General features: G+C 43.3%; 1 non-coding gene across 1 annotated transcript; it reads left to right on the forward strand.

Moving 5' to 3' along the window:
* Positions 1 to 4,852: 4,852 nt before the first annotated feature.
* Positions 4,853 to 5,043, forward strand: LOC144690227 (U2 spliceosomal RNA). The gene has a single exon (XR_013578822.1). It is a non-coding gene; the product is annotated as a U2 spliceosomal RNA (small nuclear RNA).
* Positions 5,044 to 6,314: the final 1,271 nt, after the last annotated feature.

Below are 6,314 nucleotides of genomic sequence, written 5' to 3' on the forward strand. Positions count from 1 at the left end.
GCTGAACACTACAGCTAAAGCAGTTTATTCATCTGGGGTGATAGAGAGCCTTCCTGGGGGCAGACCACCGACTAGGTCCAATTCACCCATAGGGCCATCAGTGCACCTGCCAGAAAACAGAGCCTATATAAAGAGTACATGGTCACTGCCATTGTCCATGCCCACGTTGTGGCAGAAAAAAAATCATCAGCACAAACCTTGCCCAGCCATCAATGTTCCATGCCACTTTTGCCGCAAGAGGGGGAGTTTTAAAATAGTAGCCCGTAGCAGCAGGAAACTTCCATCTTTAAGTCAAAAATTTAAAGACAGACCATCCCAATCTGAAAGTGTCCAAGCAGTAGATGATACTGAGGAACAAGATGTACTCTTCTTAGTTGAAGCGACAGAGCCGCAAGAGTATTTCTGGTATACAGCTATCATGGTCAATGACTGGAAGATGAATTTTAATCTGGACACAGGAGCAGGAGTGTCCATTCTTTCCAATAGCACATCGTGGCTGAAGTCTGAATTTCTCCAATCATTTACCATTCAACTTCACGGGGCAGAAGGTATTCCACTCAAGGTGCGAGGAGAGATAACTCCTACATTTTGTTGCAATGGTACCGAGCTCACTAATACTCCAAATGTAATTCCTTATCAACATTGTTCTTTGTTGAGCAGAGAAGCTTGTATTGCTTTTGCATCTTCTTTAAACACCAATTGCAGAAGAAACTTAAGTTGACTCAGAACGCTGTGAATCAGTCTTCATAGACAAAACTCCATCCCTACAACCACAGGAGGACATCGAAGATTGTCATTTCTCTTTGTTGAGGGGATAGATGAATGGGAGGCAGGTGCACCAAGGATGAAGGTGACCAACTGCAAGATGAAATTCTAGACCTTAATTTGCTCTTTAGGGAAAGAGTGGAAGAGGATGATAACCAAGGTGCCATTGATATTGATGATTTGCCACAGGAGATCCTGAACCTTGGTTCAATTTTTGAAGACAGCATTAGCCCAGATACCTCTGCTGTTGGGAATCAGCATATTATTGAAGAAGGTGATAAAGATGCAAATCCATCTGTTCATTCTGCTGAAGACAACAATGACATACAATAACCTGATGCAGCAACTCTTTTTAAATTGAAGAACTGAGACCAGAAGTTCCTACTATTGCCACTGTAACCATTGTGGAATAAATCCCTGCTATCGTTGAATCTGAAGTTAAATATGGAAATCAAAAAACTACCGAGGTGCTTACTACAGACCTTACTAATACTATAAATGTACGAGAAAGTGTAATTTCTCTACCTCTGCATGTTTCTTTTGCTGCTGATGCTGGTGAAAGCATACATTCCAGAAGGAGCAAACTCACACCAAAGAGAGTGTGCAAGTTGAACACCTACCTACTGAAAAATAAATTCCTACGGTATTAACAGGACAATCATCATTTTTCCTTCAGAATATTCTTCTTCCTTCTCTACGGTCATCTGATTCATTCATGAATGAGGCTTTACGTAATACTTCAATAGTTGCAACAGTAGAAGTTTTTAGACCCTCTACAACTGTACAAATCTTCACTGGATCTCAATGAGCTTCATTCTTTCAGGTTAGAGCAGCCAGCAGTCCAGCCTTTCCCCAGCATACCAAGAAGAAGGGAAAGACAATAGAGACGCCAATAAAAATCTCCTTTATGCTGTGGATCAGAAGCATAAATCTCTTTTTGTGGAGGTTAGTGCCTTCCAAGGAGAAGATCATAGACAGCATAAGTCCTACATATCCTCAAGAGAGCCCAGAACACAGTTGGTGATTGACGTCACCAGCACGAGAGACTGTGGGGCAGGGGGAAGTAGGATGTGTAAATAGTTAGTGTGCTAATAGCTATAAGGCATCAGCAGTGTTGTCAGATCACATGTAGCTGGAACCTGAAGGAAGATGGTTCTAATGGAGTCGTGCTAAAGTATATCTCTGTAAATAGTGTAACTAGTCAAAAAATGTTCACTAGTTTGCAGTAGCATGGTTTCCAGCTCTCTTTTATCAAAGGCCCCCAGGGCCCAGTCTTGATAATAATATTTACTTGCCCCATTAACACACCCTTTGGCCTTGCTGCATCAACTCTTGTCATTTAATTGCTCCTGCCTTTCACTTTATTGCAACTTTCCCTTTTGTTCCTTTTCCAACCCTCTTCCCTTCAGTCGCATAAAACCTATCACGTCTCTGACTTTTCTAGTTCTTATGAAAGGTCATCACCCTGAAACATTGGGCCAAATCATCAGCTCTGAGGTCCCAGTTCAGTGGTGGGAGCTGAAGTTGGAGTGATTTCTGCTGGAAGGCAGGATGGCTGAACATGCGAGATCTTGCGCTGTTCAGCTCACTGTGTACTTATCCATGCATATGACGGCATATCTAGTGACGGGGGGAAGGCAGGAAGTCGCCCTCCCCATCATTACCTCAAGGGGTCGAAGGTCCAGCCACCATATTTAAAGGGCATGCAGACCACCTCCCGCCCTTCCCCCCTTCATCTGCTCCCATGTCCAGCCTCCACTCCACCGTACACTACCCTCCCCTCCTCTCCTCTTCCAGCCTTCGCCTGTCTCCCATGTCCAGCCTTGGAGCAGCTTAAGCTATCGGCACCCGATATGAGCCAAGTTATGAGTGGTCCGCAAGAAGGTGAAAGCAGCATCTACTCATCTCAAAGTTGTGGAACAAGTCACGTGCGCCACTTATGTGCAATCGTGAAAGTGGATGTTCTAATTTCCCGGTAGCGGGGAACTTAATTTGGAGGGGGGGAACTTAATTCCAGTGAGGTTGTCTTTTATTGAGCATGCATTACATGCAAAAGGGCTTCCCAACATTGTCAGGCGATCTGATCGAGGTGCACAGATTATGAGGGGCATGGACAGGGTGGATAGGAGGCAGCTGTTCCCCTTAGTTGAAGGGGCAGTCACAAGGGGACACAAGTTCAAGGTGGGGGGCAGGACGTTTAGGGGGGATGTGAGGAAAAGCTTTTTTACCCAGAGGGTAGTGATGGTCTGGAATGCACTGCCTGGGAGGGTGGTGGAGGTGGGGTTGCCTCACATCCTTTAAAAAGTACCTGGATGAGCATTTGGCATGTCATAACATTCAAGGCTATGGGCCAAGTGCTGGTAAATGGGATTAGGTAGGTAGGTCAGGTGTTTCTCACACGTCGGTGCAGCCTCGATGGGCCGAAGGGCCTCTTCTGCAATTTGTGATTCTGTGATTCTGTGATTGTTCGTTGAGAATTGACCTGCCATTAAAATCCCAAGAACAGAATTCCTACAGCTCATTCCAACATTGGGAAATTGATTTTTCCCCTCACGCCAAATTAAGTTCCCCCATTGGCCAAACATCCCGTTGCTGGTGGGACCAGAAGATTCCGTCCGTTAACTCTTTCTCCCTCCACAGATGCTGCCTGACCTGCTGGGTTTTCCAGCATTTTCCATTTTTATTCCAGATTTCCAGCATCTGCAGCTAAGGATTTCCCTGGACCATCTGGACAGAGTTGCCAGACAAATCAGACAATATTGCCTTTGAAACAGATTTCAGCCCTTCCACAATCACCTTTAAATTGAACGGCACAAAGATCTTAGCAAATCCTCTGGCTCCAGATTCTAATCACTTGGCTGGCACTTAAGCTCCTTAAGGTCTGAGATTACATCTGAAATACTACACAACTGATTTCCAAAGTTGCCACTGATGCGCTTTTTAATTTCATTTCATGCAGTAATATCTTCCAAGATTTGCCCTTGACAAACAAGGAACAGTCACCATTTTATGATCTGCAAGTCGAGGCACTTATAAGTGCTTCTCGCTGGTATATATTTTCCTCGTGGTGGGAGTGGTTAATAAAAAGGTGACTTGTGTAAATTTGTGAGGAGTCACAGGCTGAGAATTTCCCTGTGCTGGTGCCAGAAGTGAGGCAGAGTTGCAGTTTTCTATTGTTGAACTTCCAGTGATGTTATGGCAGTAGATAGGGAGCAAATGCAAGGAAATTCCCAGCATGATATTGTTCCCAAATCCGAATAAAACTGTTTTATTCTCACCCATAGCTGATTTCCTCCTGCTTAGAAAGAGTTGAGATATAAACGACCAAAGATGTGAGAACCCTAAATCCTATTAAGGATTTATTAACTGCTTGTTAGTATCTGGAATGTGCTTGTCAAAATGCTTTGTGTGGAAACAGTTGGGGTCTAAAAATTGCACAGCCTTTCCAAAGCAGCCCTGCCACATTCTCCAACAGCAAATTGGCTGAAAAACAAACCAAAACCAACAGCACTGGACCCCAGCCCACACTGCCAATATACGTGGGGCCTTAAGGGATGGAATCTACTTGCTCAGTGAGTCAAAATTACGTGTCAAACATCTGTAGGAAGCATAAGCACTGTAAATCACCCAGTGATTGAATAAAGTGTTAATGGCACTTCAACAATATATTGTACACAGAGAGCACATGGTACAAAGAGTGCCCTTCAACAAATAATATTATTTAATACAGTTGCTGATCCTGTTTCAACTGTCCGCTCACTGTTCATTCAACCACTCTGGGCGAGCTTTAACTTTACTACAATCAAAAGACATGCATTAAATCTTACTATGTGCCAAATGAAGATTAATTGTGTTCATAAAATCCAAATCTGTAAATCAATGCTCAAGGCTCCTTCACCAGCACCTCCCAAACCCACGAGGCAGTGGCATAGTGGTATTGTCACTGGACTAGTATTCTAGAGACCCAGGGTAATGCTCTGGGGACCCAGGTTTGAATACCACTATAGTAGATGGTGAAATTTGAATTCAATAAAAGCCTGGAATTAAAAGTCTGATAATGACAATGAAAGCATTGCCAATTGTCATAAAGACCTCTCAGCCTTTTGGCTAAGATCAAGTGTAGTATCTGTTCTTATCAGTTTAATATCTGATACGCCCCCTATCTGGGGGCCAAATATTAACTTGATTTTTGGGACAGGGAGATGGAACAGAGGCTTGCCCATTCTACTCCAAGCATCAACCTGATATTGCAGTGTCTTCAGGAATGGAAAAAAAATATCCTTTAGGGAAGGAAATCTGCTGCCTTTACATGCTCAGGCCTACAAGTGACTCCAGACCTACAGCAATGTGGTTGACTCTTAAATGCCCTCTGAACAAGGGCAATTAGGGATGGGCAATAAATGCTGGCCTAGCCAGTGACGCCCATATCCCAAGAACAAATAATAAAAAAAAATCTAGAAGGACAAGGGCAGCAGATACATGGGAACACCACCACCTGCAAGCCCCCCTCAAAGTCACACACCATCCTGACTTGGAACTATATTGCTGTTCCTTCACTTCGCTGGGTCAAACTCCTAGAACTCTCTTCCTAACAGCACAACACATAAACTGCAGTGGTTCAAGAAGGCAACACACCTCCACTTCACCCAGGGCTATTAGAGATGGGCAATGAATGCTGGCCTAGGCACTAATGCCCACATCCCATGAATAAATAAAAATAAATAAATAACTCTTCAGTGTATGAGAATTTGTTTCTGGCAATAAACACTTAAAGGTTATCATTCTCCCTTCATTTGGGTAATATAACCATATTTTGAGTAGCAACATTATTTTGTAGGCCTAGCTGAAGATGTTGCAAATTGGCATTGTTGTTTTCCTATGTATGGTTGGGAGCAGCTATTTGGGAACAGTATCAGTTGACAACTGTGATGTTGTTGGTGATCAAATGAAGATATCAGGTAGTCAACTTTGACAACAGGTGACAGCAGCTTTCAGGAAAGAAGAGGATTACCACTGTTTGTACCAATAACTCACACAAGGAACAAGGACCTAGAACTAACCAATGGCCTTTCAGTCTCAAGCTTCCAGGCACCCACAGGTGACTTCCCATTAATGTGCCTTCTAGTAATGCAGAATTGTACATTAACAGAAAAGCCTGCATTCTTACAACCTCCATCTCAAAATCATACCTGTTAACACTCAGAAAACTCGCAACTATGGAGATTCATTCATATTCAACTTGTATATTAGAAGCAGTTCAGAGAAGGTTTACTAGACTAATACCAGGAATGGGCGGGTTGTGTCATGGGGAAAGGTTGGACACATTAGGCTTGTATCCACTGGAGTTTAGAAGAGTAAGAGAGGACTTAATTGAAACCTTTAAGATCCTGAGAGGCATTGACAGGGTGGATGTGGAGAGGATGTTTCCTCTTGTGGGAGAATCTAGAACTAAGGGTCACTGTTTAAAAATAAGTGGTCGCTCGTTTAAGACAGAGATGGGGAGAATTTTTTTTTCTCAGAGGGTTGTGAATCTTTGGAACTCTCTTCCT

The sequence above is a fragment of the Cetorhinus maximus genome, chromosome 14 (assembly GCF_964194155.1).
Source record: "Cetorhinus maximus chromosome 14, sCetMax3.hap1.1, whole genome shotgun sequence".
NCBI classification, from domain to species: Eukaryota; Metazoa; Chordata; class Chondrichthyes; order Lamniformes; family Cetorhinidae; genus Cetorhinus; species Cetorhinus maximus.